This window comes from Salvelinus alpinus, chromosome 28, assembly GCF_045679555.1.
Source record: "Salvelinus alpinus chromosome 28, SLU_Salpinus.1, whole genome shotgun sequence".
In the NCBI taxonomy this organism is placed as follows: Eukaryota; Metazoa; Chordata; class Actinopteri; order Salmoniformes; family Salmonidae; genus Salvelinus; species Salvelinus alpinus.
This window is the reverse complement of record NC_092113.1, coordinates 35,349,325-35,365,894: the sequence shown is the minus strand read 5'-3', so window position 1 is coordinate 35,365,894 and position 16,570 is coordinate 35,349,325. Positions and strand designations below refer to the sequence as shown.

Here is a 16,570-nt window from a genome sequence, read left to right as displayed (position 1 = left end):
TGAGTCACACACACACATGTCCACATTAACACCCACTGTCTCCCAGACTGAGTCACACACACGTCCACATTAACACCCACTGTCTCCCAGACTGAGTCACACACACGTCCACATTAACACCCGCTGTCTCCCAGACTGAGTCACACACACACACGTCCACATTAACACCCACTGTCTCCCAGACTGAGTCACACACACACATGTCCACATTAACACCCACTGTCTCCCAGACTGAGTCACACACATGTCCACATTAACACCCACTGTCTCCCAGACTGAGTCACACACACGTCCACATTAACACCCGCTGTCTCCCAGACTGAGTCACACACACACATGTCCACATTAACACCCACTGTCTCCCAGACTGAGTCACACACACACACACACGTCCACATTAACACCCGCTGTCGCCCAGACTGAGTCACACACACACACGTCCACATTAACACCCGCTGTCTCCCAGACTGAGTCACACACACACACGTCCACATTAACACCCGCTGTCTCCCAGACTGAGTCACACACACACACACACGTCCACATTAACACCCACTGTCTCCCAGACTGAGTCACACACACACATGTCCACATTAACACCCACTGTCTCCCAGACTGAGTCACACACACACACACACACACATGTCCACATTAACACCCGCTGTCTCCCAGACTGAGTCACACACACACATGTCCACATTAACACCCACTGTCTCCCAGACTGAGTCACACACACGTCCACATTAACACCCACTGTCTCCCAGACTGAGTCACACACACGTCCACATTAACACCCGCTGTCTCCCAGACTGAGTCACACACACACACGTCCACATTAACACCCACTGTCTCCCAGACTGAGTCACACACACACATGTCCACATTAACACCCACTGTCTCCCAGACTGAGTCACACACATGTCCACATTAACACCCACTGTCTCCCAGACTGAGTCACACACACGTCCACATTAACACCCGCTGTCTCCCAGACTGAGTCACACACACACACGTCCACATTAACACCCACTGTCTCCCAGACTGAGTCACACACGTCCACATTAACACCCACTGTCTCCTAGACTGAGTCACACACGTCCACATTAACACCCGCTGTCTCCCAGACTGAGTCACACACACACACACATTAACACCCACTGTCTCCCAGACTGAGTCACACACACACACGTCCACATTAACACCCACTGTCTCCCAGACTGAGTCACACACACACACGTCCACATTAACACCCGCTGTCTCCCAGACTGAGTCACACACATGTCCACAGTCACACCCACTGTCTCCTAGACTGAGTCACACACGTCCACATTAACACCCGCTGTCTCCCAGACTGAGTCACACACATGTCCACAGTCACACCCACTGTCTCCTAGACTGAGTCACACACACGTCCACATTAACACCCGCTGTCTCCCAGACTGAGTCACACACATGTCCACATTAACACCCGCTGTCTCCTAGACTGAGTCACACACACGTCCACATTAACACCCGCTGTCTCCCAGACTGAGTCACACACATGTCCACATTAACACCCGCTGTCTCCCAGACTGAGTCACACACACGTCCACATTAACACCCGCTGTCTCCCAGACTGAGTCACACACAGCGGTACAAATGCTGTCACATATATCGGCACCGTTGCACAAATGACTATTTCTTCTAAAATAAGTTGAAATTGGTATTTAATAAGTTGAAATGTGTATTTGTTTGATTTTACGTGTGTATTTGTTTGATTTTACGTGTGTATTTGTTTGATTTTACATGTGTATTTGTTTGATTTTACGTGTGTATTTGTGTGATTTTACGTGTGTATTTGTTTGATTTTACATGTGTATTTGTTTGATTTTACGTGTGTATTTGTTTGATTTTACGTGTGTATTTGTTTGATTTTACGTGTGTATTTATGTGATTTTACATGTGTATTTGTGTGATTTTACGTGTGTATTTGTGTGATTTTACATGTGTATTTGTTTGATTTTACATGTGTATTTGTTTGATTTTACGTGTGTATTTGTTTGATTTTACGTGTGTATTTGTTTGATTTTACATGTGTATTTGTTTGATTTTACGTGTGTATTTGTTTGATTTTACGTGTGTATTTGTGTGATTTTACGTGTGTATTTGTTTGATTTTACATGTGTATTTGTTTGATTTTACGTGTGTATTTGTTTGATTTTACATGTGTATTTGTTTGATTTTACATGTGTATTTGTTTGATTTTACGTGTGTATTTGTGTGATTTTACATGTGTATTTGTTTGATTTTACGTGTGTGATTTTACGTGTGTATTTGTGTGATTTTACGTGTGTATTTGTGTGATTTTACGTGTGTATTTGTGTGATTTTACATGTGTATTTGTGTGATTTTACATGTGTATTTGTGTGATTTTACGTGTGTATTTGTTTGATTTTACGTGTGTATTTGTGTGATTTTACATGTGTATTTGTGTGATTATACATGTGTATTTGTTTGATTTTACATGTGTATTTGTGTGATTTTACATGTGTATTTGTGTGATTTTACATGTGTATTTGTTTGATTTTACATGTGTATTTGTTTGATTTGCATTTTCACAGGACAAAGAAGAAGAAGAATCTAAACCAAAATGTTGAGTTTTCACTTCCGAGTCACATGTGTCCTGGACTAAGTTATTCACAATTCAAATACATTTTGTAGGACACAATGATTCTCATTTACTGTGTCGTTTACATCACCTGTCAAAGTTGCAGGTGGCCCCGGGGTAAAAATTGGCATTTACCCATTGTGTTTAATAGGAAAAAGAGCATTCTGCTCCATTGCACTCAATTGTAAAGTGCTACGGGTGCCACTATATTTGACCACATCAATATTCATTAGCCTGAGGCAGACAGGAATGGACACAGTGAGGCTGTGGTCAGAGAGCAGGGCTTTAAAGAGAGCCTTCTAAATCTGACTCCCTCACAAAAACAACCAGAAGACAACTGCTCTGTGCGTTGGCTGAGACCCCTGCTTTCTGTGCGTTGGCTGAGACCCCTGCTTTCTGTGCGTTGGCTGAGACCCCTGCTTTCTGTGCGTTGGCTGAGACCCCTGCTTTCTGTGTGTTGGCTGAGACCACTGCTTTCTGTGCGTTAGCTGAGACCAGTGCTTTCTGTGCGTTGGCTGAGACCACTGCTTTCTGTGCGTTAGCTGAGACCAGTGCTTTCTGTGTGTTAGCTGAGACCACTGCTTTCTGTGCGTTGGCTGAGACCCCTGCTTTCTGTGCGTTGGCTGAGACCCCTGCTTTCTGTGCGTTGGCTGAGACCCCTGCTTTCTGTGCGTTGGCTGAGACCCCTGCTTTCTGTGCATTAGCTGAGACCAGTGCTTTCTGTGCATTAGCTGAGACCAGTGTTTTCTGTGCATTGGCTGAGACCAGTGCTTTCTGTGCGTTGGCTGAGACCCCTGCTTTCTGTGTGTTGGCTGAGACCACTGCTTTCTGTGCGTTGGCTGAGACCAGTGCTTTCTGTGCGTTAGCTGAGACCAGTGCTTTCTGTGCGTTGGCTGAGACCACTGCTTTCTGTGCGTTGGCTGAGACCCCTGCTTTCTGTGTGTTAGCTGAGACCACTGCTTTCTGTGCGTTAGCTGAGACCCCTGCTTTCTGTGTGTTAGCTGAGACCACTGCTTTCTGTGTGTTGGCTGAGACCCCTGCTTTCTGTGCGTTGGCTGAGACCCCTGCTTTCTGTGTGTTAGCTGAGACCACTGCTTTCTGTGTGTTAGCTGAGACCACTGCTCTCTGTGCGTCAGCTGAGACCCGTGCTTTCTGTGCGTTAGCTGAGACCAGTGCTTTCTGTGCGTTGGCTGAGACCAGTGCTTTCTGTGCGTTGGCTGAGACCAGTGCTTTCTGTGCGTTGGCTGAGACCCCTGCTTTCTGTGTGTTAGCTGAGACCACTGCTTTCTGTGCGTTGGCTGAGACCCCTGCTTTCTGTGTGTTAGCTGAGACCACTGCTTTCTGTGCGTTGGCTGAGACCCCTGCTTTCTGTGCGTTGGCTGAAACCCCTGCTTTCTGTGTGTTAGGTGAGACCACTGCTTTCTGTGTGTTAGCTGAGACCACTGCTCTCTGTGCGTCAGCTGAGACCACTGCTCTCTGTGCGTCAGCTGAGACCAGTGCTTTCTGTGCGTTAGCTGAGACCTGTGCTTTCTGTGCGTTGGCTGAGACCCCTGCTTTCTGTGCGTTGGCTGAGACCAGTGCTTTCTGTGCGTTGGCTGAGACCCCTGCTTTCTGTGCGTTGGCTGAGACCAGTGCTTTCTGTGCGTTGGCTGAGACCAGTGCTTTCTGTGCGTTGGCTGAGACCCCTGCTTTCTGTGCGTTGGCTGAGACCAGTGCTTTCTGTGCGTTGGCTGAGACCAGTGCTTTCTGTGCGTTGGCTGAGACCACTGCTTTCTGTGCGTTGGCTGAGACCAGTGCTTTCTGTGCGTTAGCTAAGACCACTGCTTTCTGTGCGTTAGCTAAGACAACTGCTTTCTGTGTGTTAGCTGAGACCACTGCTTTCTGTGCGTTAGCTGAGACCCCTGCTTTCTGTGCGTTAGCTAAGACAACTGCTTTCTGTGTGTTAGCTGAGACCACTGCTTTCTGTGCGTTGGCTTAGACCAGTGCTCTGTGCGTTAGCTGAGACCACTGCTTTCTGTGCGTTAGCTGAGACCACTGCTCTGTGCGTTAGCTGAGACCACTGCTTTCTGTGCGTTAGCTGAGACCAGTGCTCTGTGCGTTGGCTCAGACCAGTGCTCTGTGCGTTGGCTGAGACCAGTGCTTTCTGTGCGTTAGCTGAGACCACTGCTCTGTGCGTTAGCTGAGACCACTGCTTTCTGTGCGTTAGCTGAGACCAGTGCTTTCTGTGCGTTAGCTGAGACCACTGCTCTGTGCGTTGGCTGAGACCACTGCTTTCTGTGCGTTAGCTGAGACCACTGCTCTGTGCGTTAGCTGAGACCACTGCTTTCTGTGCGTTGGCTGAGACCACTGCTTTCTGTGCGTTAGCTGAGACCACTGCTCTGTGCGTTAGCTGAGACCACTGCTTTCTGTGCGTTAGCTGAGACCAGTGCTCTGTGCGTTGGCTGAGACCACTGCTTTCTGTGCGTTGGCTGAGACCAGTGCTTTCTGTGCGTTAGCTAAGACCACTGCTTTCTGTGCGTTAGCTAAGACAACTGCTTTCTGTGTGTTAGCTGAGACCACTGCTTTCTGTGCGTTAGCTGAGACCTGTGCTTTCTGTGTGTTGGCTGAGACCCCTGCTTTCTGTGCGTTGGCTGAGACCCCTGCTTTCTGTGCGTTGGCTGAGACCCCTGCTTTCTGTGTGTTGGCTGAGACCACTGCTTTCTGTGCGTTAGCTGAGACCAGTGCTTTCTGTGCGTTGGCTGAGACCACTGCTTTCTGTGCGTTAGCTGAGACCAGTGCTTTCTGTGTGTTAGCTGAGACCACTGCTTTCTGTGCGTTGGCTGAGACCCCTGCTTTCTGTGCGTTGGCTGAGACCCCTGCTTTCTGTGCGTTGGCTGAGACCCCTGCTTTCTGTGCGTTGGCTGAGACCCCTGCTTTCTGTGCATTAGCTGAGACCAGTGCTTTCTGTGCATTAGCTGAGACCAGTGTTTTCTGTGCATTGGCTGAGACCAGTGCTTTCTGTGCGTTGGCTGAGACCCCTGCTTTCTGTGTGTTGGCTGAGACCACTGCTTTCTGTGCGTTGGCTGAGACCAGTGCTTTCTGTGCGTTAGCTGAGACCAGTGCTTTCTGTGCGTTGGCTGAGACCACTGCTTTCTGTGCGTTGGCTGAGACCCCTGCTTTCTGTGTGTTAGCTTAGACCACTGCTTTCTGTGCGTTAGCTGAGACCCCTGCTTTCTGTGTGTTAGCTGAGACCACTGCTTTCTGTGTGTTGGCTGAGACCCCTGCTTTCTGTGCGTTGGCTGAGACCCCTGCTTTCTGTGTGTTAGCTGAGACCACTGCTTTCTGTGTGTTAGCTGAGACCACTGCTCTCTGTGCGTCAGCTGAGACCCGTGCTTTCTGTGCGTTAGCTGAGACCAGTGCTTTCTGTGCGTTGGCTGAGACCAGTGCTTTCTGTGCGTTGGCTGAGACCAGTGCTTTCTGTGCGTTGGCTGAGACCCCTGCTTTCTGTGTGTTAGCTGAGACCACTGCTTTCTGTGCGTTGGCTGAGACCCCTGCTTTCTGTGTGTTAGCTGAGACCACTGCTTTCTGTGCGTTGGCTGAGACCCCTGCTTTCTGTGCGTTGGCTGAAACCCCTGCTTTCTGTGTGTTAGGTGAGACCACTGCTTTCTGTGCGTCAGCTGAGACCACTGCTCTCTGTGCGTCAGCTGAGACCAGTGCTTTCTGTGCGTTAGCTGAGACCTGTGCTTTCTGTGCGTTGGCTGAGACCCCTGCTTTCTGTGCGTTGGCTGAGACCAGTGCTTTCTGTGCGTTGGCTGAGACCACTGCTTTCTGTGCGTTGGCTGAGACCAGTGCTTTCTGTGCGTTGGCTGAGACCAGTGCTTTCTGTGCGTTGCCTGAGACCCCTGCTTTCTGTGTGTTAGCTGAGACCACTGCTTTCTGTGCGTTGGCTGAGACCAGTGCTTTCTGTGCGTTGGCTGAGACCAGTGCTTTCTGTGCGTTGGCTGAGACCAGTGCTTTCTGTGCGTTGGCTGAGACCCCTGCTTTCTGTGTGTTAGCTGAGACCACTGCTTTCTGTGCGTTGGCTGAGACCCCTGCTTTCTGTGTGTTAGCTGAGACCACTGCTCTCTGTGCGTCAGCTGAGACCAGTGCTTTCTGTGCGTTAGCTGAGACCTGTGCTTTCTGTGCGTTGGCTGAGACCCCTGCTTTCTGTGCGTTGGCTGAGACCAGTGCTTTCTGTGCGTTGGCTGAGACCACTGCTTTCTGTGCGTTGGCTGAGACCAGTGCTTTCTGTGCGTTGGCTGAGACCAGTGCTTTCTGTGCGTTGGCTGAGACCCCTGCTTTCTGTGCGTTGGCTGAGACCAGTGCTTTCTGTGCGTTGGCTGAGACCAGTGCTTTCTGTGCGTTGGCTGAGACCACTGCTTTCTGTGCGTTGGCTGAGACCAGTGCTTTCTGTGCGTTAGCTAAGACCACTGCTTTCTGTGCGTTAGCTAAGACAACTGCTTTCTGTGTGTTAGCTGAGACCACTGCTTTCTGTGCGTTAGCTGAGACCCCTGCTTTCTGTGCGTTAGCTAAGACAACTGCTTTCTGTGTGTTAGCTGAGACCACTGCTTTCTGTGCGTTGGCTTAGACCAGTGCTCTGTGCGTTAGCTGAGACCACTGCTTTCTGTGCGTTAGCTGAGACCACTGCTCTGTGCGTTAGCTGAGACCACTGCTTTCTGTGCGTTAGCTGAGACCAGTGCTCTGTGCGTTGGCTCAGACCAGTGCTCTGTGCGTTGGCTGAGACCAGTGCTTTCTGTGCGTTAGCTGAGACCACTGCTCTGTGCGTTAGCTGAGACCACTGCTTTCTGTGCGTTAGCTGAGACCAGTGCTTTCTGTGCGTTAGCTGAGACCACTGCTCTGTGCGTTGGCTGAGACCACTGCTTTCTGTGCGTTAGCTGAGACCACTGCTCTGTGCGTTAGCTGAGACCACTGCTTTCTGTGCGTTGGCTGAGACCACTGCTTTCTGTGCGTTAGCTGAGACCACTGCTCTGTGCGTTAGCTGAGACCACTGCTTTCTGTGCGTTAGCTGAGACCAGTGCTCTGTGCGTTGGCTGAGACCACTGCTTTCTGTGCGTTGGCTGAGACCAGTGCTTTCTGTGCGTTAGCTAAGACCACTGCTTTCTGTGCGTTAGCTAAGACAACTGCTTTCTGTGTGTTAGCTGAGACCACTGCTTTCTGTGCGTTAGCTGAGACCTGTGCTTTCTGTGCGTTGGCTGAGACCCCTGCTTTCTGTGCGTTGGCTGAGACCAGTGCTTTCTGTGCGTTGGCTGAGCCCCCTGCTTTCTGTGCGTTGGCTGAGACCAGTGCTTTCTGTGCATTGGCTGAGACCAGTGCTTTCTGTGCGTTGGCTGAGACCCCTGCTTTCTGTGCGTTGGCTGAGACCAGTGCTTTCTGTGCGTTGGCTGAGACCAGTGCTTTCTGTGCGTTGGCTGAGACCACTGCTTTCTGTGCGTTGGCTGAGACCAGTGCTTTCTGTGCGTTAGCTAAGACCACTGCTTTCTGTGCGTTAGCTAAGACAACTGCTTTCTGTGTGTTAGCTGAGACCACTGCTTTCTGTGCGTTAGCTGAGACCCCTGCTTTCTGTGCGTTAGCTAAGACAACTGCTTTCTGTGTGTTAGCTGAGACCACTGCTTTCTGTGCGTTGGCTTAGACCAGTGCTCTGTGGGTTAGCTGAGACCACTGCTTTCTGTGCGTTAGCTGAGACCACTGCTTTCTGTGCGTTAGCTGAGACCAGTGCTCTGTGCGTTGGCTCAGACCAGTGCTCTGTGCGTTGGCTGAGACCAGTGCTTTCTGTGCGTTAGCTGAGACCACTGCTCTGTGCGTTAGCTGAGACCACTGCTTTCTGTGCGTTAGCTGAGACCAGTGCTTTCTGTGCGTTAGCTGAGACCACTGCTCTGTGCGTTGGCTGAGACCACTGCTTTCTGTGCGTTAGCTGAGACCACTGCTCTGTGCGTTAGCTGAGACCACTGCTTTCTGTGCGTTGGCTGAGACCACTGCTTTCTGTGCGTTAGCTGAGACCACTGCTCTGTGCGTTAGCTGAGACCACTGCTTTCTGTGCGTTAGCTGAGACCAGTGCTCTGTGCGTTGGCTGAGACCACTGCTTTCTGTGCGTTGGCTGAGACCAGTGCTTTCTGTGCGTTAGCTAAGACCACTGCTTTCTGTGCGTTAGCTAAGACAACTGCTTTCTGTGTGTTAGCTGAGACCACTGCTTTCTGTGCGTTAGCTGAGACCACTGCTTTCTGTGCGTTAGCTGAGACCACTGCTTTCTGTGCGTTAGCTGAGACCAGTGCTCTGTGCGTTAGCTGAGACCAGTGCTCTGTGCGTTGGCTGAGACCACTGCTTTCTGTGCGTTAGCTGAGACCACTGCTCTGTGCGTTAGCTGAGACCACTGCTCTGTGCGTTGGCTCAGACCAGTGCTCTGTGCGTTAGCTGAGACCAGTGCTCTGTGCGTTGGCTGAGACCACTGCTTTCTGTGCGTTAGCTGAGACCACTGCTTTCTGTGCGTTAGCTGAGACCACTGCTTTCTGTGCGTTAGCTGAGACCAGTGCTCTGTGCGTTAGCTGAGACCAGTGCTCTGTGCGTTAGCTGAGACCACTGCTCTGTGCGTTAGCTGAGACCACTGCTCTGTGCGTTGGCTCAGACCAGTGCTCTGTGCGTTAGCTGAGACCAGTGCTCTGTGCGTTAGCTGAGACCACTGCTTTCTGTGCGTTGGCTGAGACCCCTGCTTTCTGTGTGTTAGCTGAGACCACTGCTTTCTGTGCGTTGGCTGAGACCCCTGCTTTCTGTGCGTTGGCTGAAACCCCTGCTTTCTGTGTGTTAGGTGAGACCACTGCTTTCTGTGTGTTAGCTGAGACCACTGCTCTCTGTGCGTCAGCTGAGACCACTGCTCTCTGTGCGTCAGCTGAGACCAGTGCTTTCTGTGCGTTAGCTGAGACCTGTGCTTTCTGTGCGTTGGCTGAGACCCCTGCTTTCTGTGCGTTGGCTGAGACCAGTGCTTTCTGTGCGTTGGCTGAGACCCCTGCTTTCTGTGCGTTGGCTGAGACCAGTGCTTTCTGTGCGTTGGCTGAGACCAGTGCTTTCTGTGCGTTGGCTGAGACCCCTGCTTTCTGTGCGTTGGCTGAGACCAGTGCTTTCTGTGCGTTGGCTGAGACCACTGCTTTCTGTGCGTTGGCTGAGACCAGTGCTTTCTGTGCGTTAGCTAAGACCACTGCTTTCTGTGCGTTAGCTAAGACAACTGCTTTCTGTGTGTTAGCTGAGACCACTGCTTTCTGTGCGTTAGCTGAGACCCCTGCTTTCTGTGCGTTAGCTAAGACAACTGCTTTCTGTGTGTTAGCTGAGACCACTGCTTTCTGTGCGTTGGCTTAGACCAGTGCTCTGTGCGTTAGCTGAGACCACTGCTTTCTGTGCGTTAGCTGAGACCACTGCTCTGTGCGTTAGCTGAGACCACTGCTCTGTGCGTTAGCTGAGACCACTGCTCTGTGCGTTGGCTCAGACCAGTGCTCTGTGCGTTAGCTGAGACCAGTGCTCTGTGCGTTAGCTGAGACCACTGCTTTCTGTGCGTTGGCTGAGACCCCTGCTTTCTGTGTGTTAGCTGAGACCACTGCTTTCTGTGCGTTGGCTGAGACCCCTGCTTTCTGTGCGTTGGCTGAAACCCCTGCTTTCTGTGTGTTAGGTGAGACCACTGCTTTCTGTGTGTTAGCTGAGACCACTGCTCTCTGTGCGTCAGCTGAGACCACTGCTCTCTGTGCGTCAGCTGAGACCAGTGCTTTCTGTGCGTTAGCTGAGACCTGTGCTTTCTGTGCGTTGGCTGAGACCCCTGCTTTCTGTGCGTTGGCTGAGACCAGTGCTTTCTGTGCGTTGGCTGAGACCCCTGCTTTCTGTGCGTTGGCTGAGACCAGTGCTTTCTGTGCGTTGGCTGAGACCAGTGCTTTCTGTGCGTTGGCTGAGACCCCTGCTTTCTGTGCGTTGGCTGAGACCAGTGCTTTCTGTGCGTTGGCTGAGACCAGTGCTTTCTGTGCGTTGGCTGAGACCACTGCTTTCTGTGCGTTGGCTGAGACCAGTGCTTTCTGTGCGTTAGCTAAGACCACTGCTTTCTGTGCGTTAGCTAAGACAACTGCTTTCTGTGTGTTAGCTGAGACCACTGCTTTCTGTGCGTTAGCTGAGACCCCTGCTTTCTGTGCGTTAGCTAAGACAACTGCTTTCTGTGTGTTAGCTGAGACCACTGCTTTCTGTGCGTTGGCTTAGACCAGTGCTCTGTGCGTTAGCTGAGACCACTGCTTTCTGTGCGTTAGCTGAGACCACTGCTCTGTGCGTTAGCTGAGACCACTGCTTTCTGTGCGTTAGCTGAGACCAGTGCTCTGTGCGTTGGCTGAGACCACTGCTTTCTGTGCGTTAGCTGAGACCACTGCTTTCTGTGCGTTAGCTGAGACCACTGCTTTCTGTGCGTTAGCTGAGACCAGTGCTCTGTGCGTTAGCTGAGACCAGTGCTCTGTGCGTTAGCTGAGACCACTGCTCTGTGCGTTAGCTGAGACCACTGCTCTGTGCGTTGGCTCAGACCAGTGCTCTGTGCGTTAGCTGAGACCAGTGCTCTGTGCGTTAGCTGAGACCACTGCTTTCTGTGCGTTGGCTGAGACCCCTGCTTTCTGTGTGTTAGCTGAGACCACTGCTTTCTGTGCGTTGGCTGAGACCCCTGCTTTCTGTGCGTTGGCTGAAACCCCTGCTTTCTGTGTGTTAGGTGAGACCACTGCTTTCTGTGTGTTAGCTGAGACCACTGCTCTCTGTGCGTCAGCTGAGACCACTGCTCTCTGTGCGTCAGCTGAGACCAGTGCTTTCTGTGCGTTAGCTGAGACCTGTGCTTTCTGTGCGTTGGCTGAGACCCCTGCTTTCTGTGCGTTGGCTGAGACCAGTGCTTTCTGTGCGTTGGCTGAGACCCCTGCTTTCTGTGCGTTGGCTGAGACCAGTGCTTTCTGTGCGTTGGCTGAGACCAGTGCTTTCTGTGCGTTGGCTGAGACCCCTGCTTTCTGTGCGTTGGCTGAGACCAGTGCTTTCTGTGCGTTGGCTGAGACCACTGCTTTCTGTGCGTTGGCTGAGACCAGTGCTTTCTGTGCGTTAGCTAAGACCACTGCTTTCTGTGCGTTAGCTAAGACAACTGCTTTCTGTGTGTTAGCTGAGACCACTGCTTTCTGTGCGTTAGCTGAGACCCCTGCTTTCTGTGCGTTAGCTAAGACAACTGCTTTCTGTGTGTTAGCTGAGACCACTGCTTTCTGTGCGTTGGCTTAGACCAGTGCTCTGTGCGTTAGCTGAGACCACTGCTTTCTGTGCGTTAGCTGAGACCACTGCTCTGTGCGTTAGCTGAGACCACTGCTCTGTGCGTTAGCTGAGACCACTGCTCTGTGCGTTGGCTCAGACCAGTGCTCTGTGCGTTAGCTGAGACCAGTGCTCTGTGCGTTAGCTGAGACCACTGCTTTCTGTGCGTTGGCTGAGACCCCTGCTTTCTGTGTGTTAGCTGAGACCACTGCTTTCTGTGCGTTGGCTGAGACCCCTGCTTTCTGTGCGTTGGCTGAAACCCCTGCTTTCTGTGTGTTAGGTGAGACCACTGCTTTCTGTGTGTTAGCTGAGACCACTGCTCTCTGTGCGTCAGCTGAGACCACTGCTCTCTGTGCGTCAGCTGAGACCAGTGCTTTCTGTGCGTTAGCTGAGACCTGTGCTTTCTGTGCGTTGGCTGAGACCCCTGCTTTCTGTGCGTTGGCTGAGACCAGTGCTTTCTGTGCGTTGGCTGAGACCCCTGCTTTCTGTGCGTTGGCTGAGACCAGTGCTTTCTGTGCGTTGGCTGAGACCAGTGCTTTCTGTGCGTTGGCTGAGACCCCTGCTTTCTGTGCGTTGGCTGAGACCAGTGCTTTCTGTGCGTTGGCTGAGACCAGTGCTTTCTGTGCGTTGGCTGAGACCACTGCTTTCTGTGCGTTGGCTGAGACCAGTGCTTTCTGTGCGTTAGCTAAGACCACTGCTTTCTGTGCGTTAGCTAAGACAACTGCTTTCTGTGTGTTAGCTGAGACCACTGCTTTCTGTGCGTTAGCTGAGACCCCTGCTTTCTGTGCGTTAGCTAAGACAACTGCTTTCTGTGTGTTAGCTGAGACCACTGCTTTCTGTGCGTTGGCTTAGACCAGTGCTCTGTGCGTTAGCTGAGACCACTGCTTTCTGTGCGTTAGCTGAGACCACTGCTCTGTGCGTTAGCTGAGACCACTGCTTTCTGTGCGTTAGCTGAGACCAGTGCTCTGTGCGTTGGCTCAGACCAGTGCTCTGTGCGTTGGCTGAGACCAGTGCTTTCTGTGCGTTAGCTGAGACCACTGCTCTGTGCGTTAGCTGAGACCACTGCTTTCTGTGCGTTAGCTGAGACCAGTGCTTTCTGTGCGTTAGCTGAGACCACTGCTCTGTGCGTTGGCTGAGACCACTGCTTTCTGTGCGTTAGCTGAGACCACTGCTCTATGCGTTAGCTGAGACCACTGCTTTCTGTGCGTTGGCTGAGACCACTGCTTTCTGTGCGTTAGCTGAGACCACTGCTCTGTGCGTTAGCTGAGACCACTGCTTTCTGTGCGTTAGCTGAGACCAGTGCTCTGTGCGTTGGCTGAGACCACTGCTTTCTGTGCGTTGGCTGAGACCAGTGCTTTCTGTGCGTTAGCTAAGACCACTGCTTTCTGTGCGTTAGCTAAGACAACTGCTTTCTGTGTGTTAGCTGAGACCACTGCTTTCTGTGCGTTAGCTGAGACCACTGCTTTCTGTGCGTTAGCTGAGACCACTGCTTTCTGTGCGTTAGCTGAGACCAGTGCTCTGTGCGTTAGCTGAGACCAGTGCTCTGTGCGTTGGCTGAGACCAGTGCTTTCTGTGCGTTAGCTGAGACCACTGCTCTGTGCGTTAGCTGAGACCACTGCTCTGTGCGTTGGCTCAGACCAGTGCTCTGTGCGTTAGCTGAGACCAGTGCTCTGTGCGTTGGCTGAGACCACTGCTTTCTGTGCGTTAGCTGAGACCACTGCTTTCTGTGCGTTAGCTGAGACCACTGCTTTCTGTGCGTTAGCGGAGACCAGTGCTCTGTGCGTTAGCTGAGACCAGTGCTCTGTGCGTTAGCTGAGACCAGTGCTCTGTGATTTAGCTGAGACCAGTGCTCTGTGCGTTGGCTCAGACCACTGCTCTGTGCGTTGGCTGAGACCAGTGCTCTGTGCGTTAGCTGAGACCAGTGCTCTGTGCGTTAGCTGAGACCAGTGCTCTGTGCGTTAGCTGAGACCAGTGCTCTGTGCGTTAGCTGAGACCAGTGCTCTGTGCGTTGGCTGAGACCAGTGCTCTGTGCGTTGGCTGAGACCAGTGCTCTGTGCGTTGGCTGAGACCACTGCTTTCTGTGCGTTAGCTGAGACCACTGCTCTGTGCGTTAGCTGAGACCACTGCTCTGTGCGTTGGCTGAGACCAGTGCTTTCTGTGCGTTAGCTGAGACCAGTGCTCTGTGCGTTGGCTGAGACCACTGCTTTCTGTGCGTTGGCTGAGACCAGTGCTTTCTGTGCGTTAGCTAAGACCACTGCTTTCTGTGCGTTAGCTAAGACAACTGCTTTCTGTGTGTTAGCTGAGACCACTGCTTTCTGTGCGTTAGCTGAGACCACTGCTTTCTGTGTGTTAGCTGAGACCACTGCTTTCTGTGCGTTAGCTGAGACCAGTGCTCTGTGCGTTAGCTGAGACCAGTGCTCTGTGCGTTGGCTGAGACCAGTGCTCTGTGCGTTGGCTCAGACCAGTGCTCTGTGCATTATCTAGGGCTGTAAAGACTGCATTCTCATGAGACTTACTGTAACACAATAAGGCAATAGAAGTAGTCAAAATAATGAGAAACGATGTTTCCTACAACAACAACATTTGACCCACAGCATTCTGACTGACTTATTTTCCAGTTTTCAGATATACTCTTGATACAAATGAAAGGACATTTCAAAACAAGGACCTTACATTTTTGTTTTGCTCTACTGTCCAGGATAAATAAGCCAAGCATTTCTGGGAAATCATGTACTCAGATGAAATGTCTTATAATCCCTGCTGCAATTTCTATATTTGTTGATCTAACATGACTTTAGCCTCTCCAACAGGACTGTCAGCTCACAGAGCATTGAACAGATCCTACATAAAAATGGCAAACATTCATGTCTCAAAAGATGCACATATTCAAAATACTTGGTCCTCAAAACATAATGGATAAATTCCACATCCTGTTTCAGACCAGCTAGAAGAGTCTTGAAAAAGGTATGTTAAAAGTCAGAATGAACATGTGCAATTTTCCGTTACATACAGGACTAGAAGACAATGATAATATATATATTTTTAAAAGTAACCAATTTTTTGAACAACTTCATTCCATGAATATCCAAAATCTGTAATGTGGATTTTTAGCATGTTTCATCAATGCGATAAAAAGCGTGAAACTCTTCGTAAAGCGGTCCAACCATTACCATCCAATCATATGGAAGGGAATATTATGCAGTGAACACATCGCACGGCTGTCCCGGAACAATGGACTGCACAAGGCTTCTGTCTGGAGTGGGTTGAACTGATTTACCTTCTCCAGACACACACACACATCTCTACATTAACTTTTATAAGTACACTCATTTCTAAATTGCTTTGAAATTAACAGATCTATTTATACACTTCTAGAAATATTAAATAGTGCAGACGATGAGAAGGATTTATAGAAAGAGAGATTGGCAGAAAACCCTACAGGGACTAAACAGATGGACAGATAGACAGAAGACCAGGAGATGTTGAGCTTGGGAATGTACATAGTGGCCAGCGGCCAAAGACAAGTCCACGCTTCCTGTACTTCCTTCACACCCACAGAGATAGAGCCAAGTCAAACAGACACAGACAGACAGCAGCCAGCTCCTACCACGCTACAGTAGAAACACAGCACAGCGCGGCGGTCACAACACTTCAACACTGAAGACAGAGGAGAGAGAAGCTGTTCTTACCTATTCATGCCTGCAGATTCTCTTTCTGTCTGAACGCAGCAGTTAGATAATCCTGTGGGGCAGAGAGCAGAGAGCAGACCTTGTGTTCACCGCTGCCCTTTTTTTTCTCCATGTATGGGACACAACTCAACTATCCCTCTCCCTCCCTCCCTCTCTCCCTCCTCTCTCTCTCTCTTTCTAGCTCTGCCTGCCAGTGACAACAGAGTGCACACACACAATTCCCCTCCCCCATCGCCCCCTCCCTCCCTCCCTCCCTCCCTCCCTCCCTCCCTCCCTCCCTCCCTCCCTCCCTCCCTCCCTCCCTCCCTCCCTCCCTCTTTATGTTAAAGGTATTTAAGCAGGGAGAGAGAATGAGAGGGGGGGGGGGAGTTGACCAATCATGCTTTGAGAGAGAGAGAGAGAAGGAGAGAAGAGAAGAGGAGAGGAAAGAGGGTTGGAGGGAATTGAGTTTTGCCCAGGATAATTAGCTAGGGGCATGGGGGTCAGGGGGTACAGAGAAGGGTAATGAGGTAAGGGGAAGAGTGCTTACAGATTTGGGTGGGAACACTCTCATTTAACTCCCCTCAGTGTTGTGTCCCGAGATAAAATACTTATAGTCCAGATTGTTATTTTCTTTCATCCGCAGGAAATGACAATTCATGGAATTCATTCACAAATATGATTTTGGTCATAGACATGCCAAACACTATAAAATAAAACTGATTGCAAATCTCTTCAAATCAATATCCTTATTTGTTATACTGTAATAACAGCTCAATCCATAACCCAACTCACCTGAACACTTTAAGCTCAACAGTTGTTTCTTTAATGTTTGTGTCTCTATTTGTAGTTTGGACATTACGGTAAAGGGAGGACAGAAGGAAAATAATGTTCAATGGATGTGATATTCTCATAGCACACTTTATGTTCT

General features: G+C 50.5%; 1 protein-coding gene across 1 annotated transcript in view; it reads right to left on the bottom strand.

Annotated features, from left to right (window-relative positions):
• The window catches only part of fignl2 (fidgetin like 2), a 66,729-nt gene extending 50,938 nt beyond the window's left edge, over window positions 1-15,791 (bottom strand). Inside the window, exon 1 of the mRNA XM_071372915.1 lies at window positions 15,661-15,791. The gene's annotated coding sequence lies outside the window, so the exon portion shown is untranslated. The remainder of the gene's footprint in view (window positions 1-15,660) is intronic.
• Window positions 15,792-16,570: the final 779 nt, after the last annotated feature.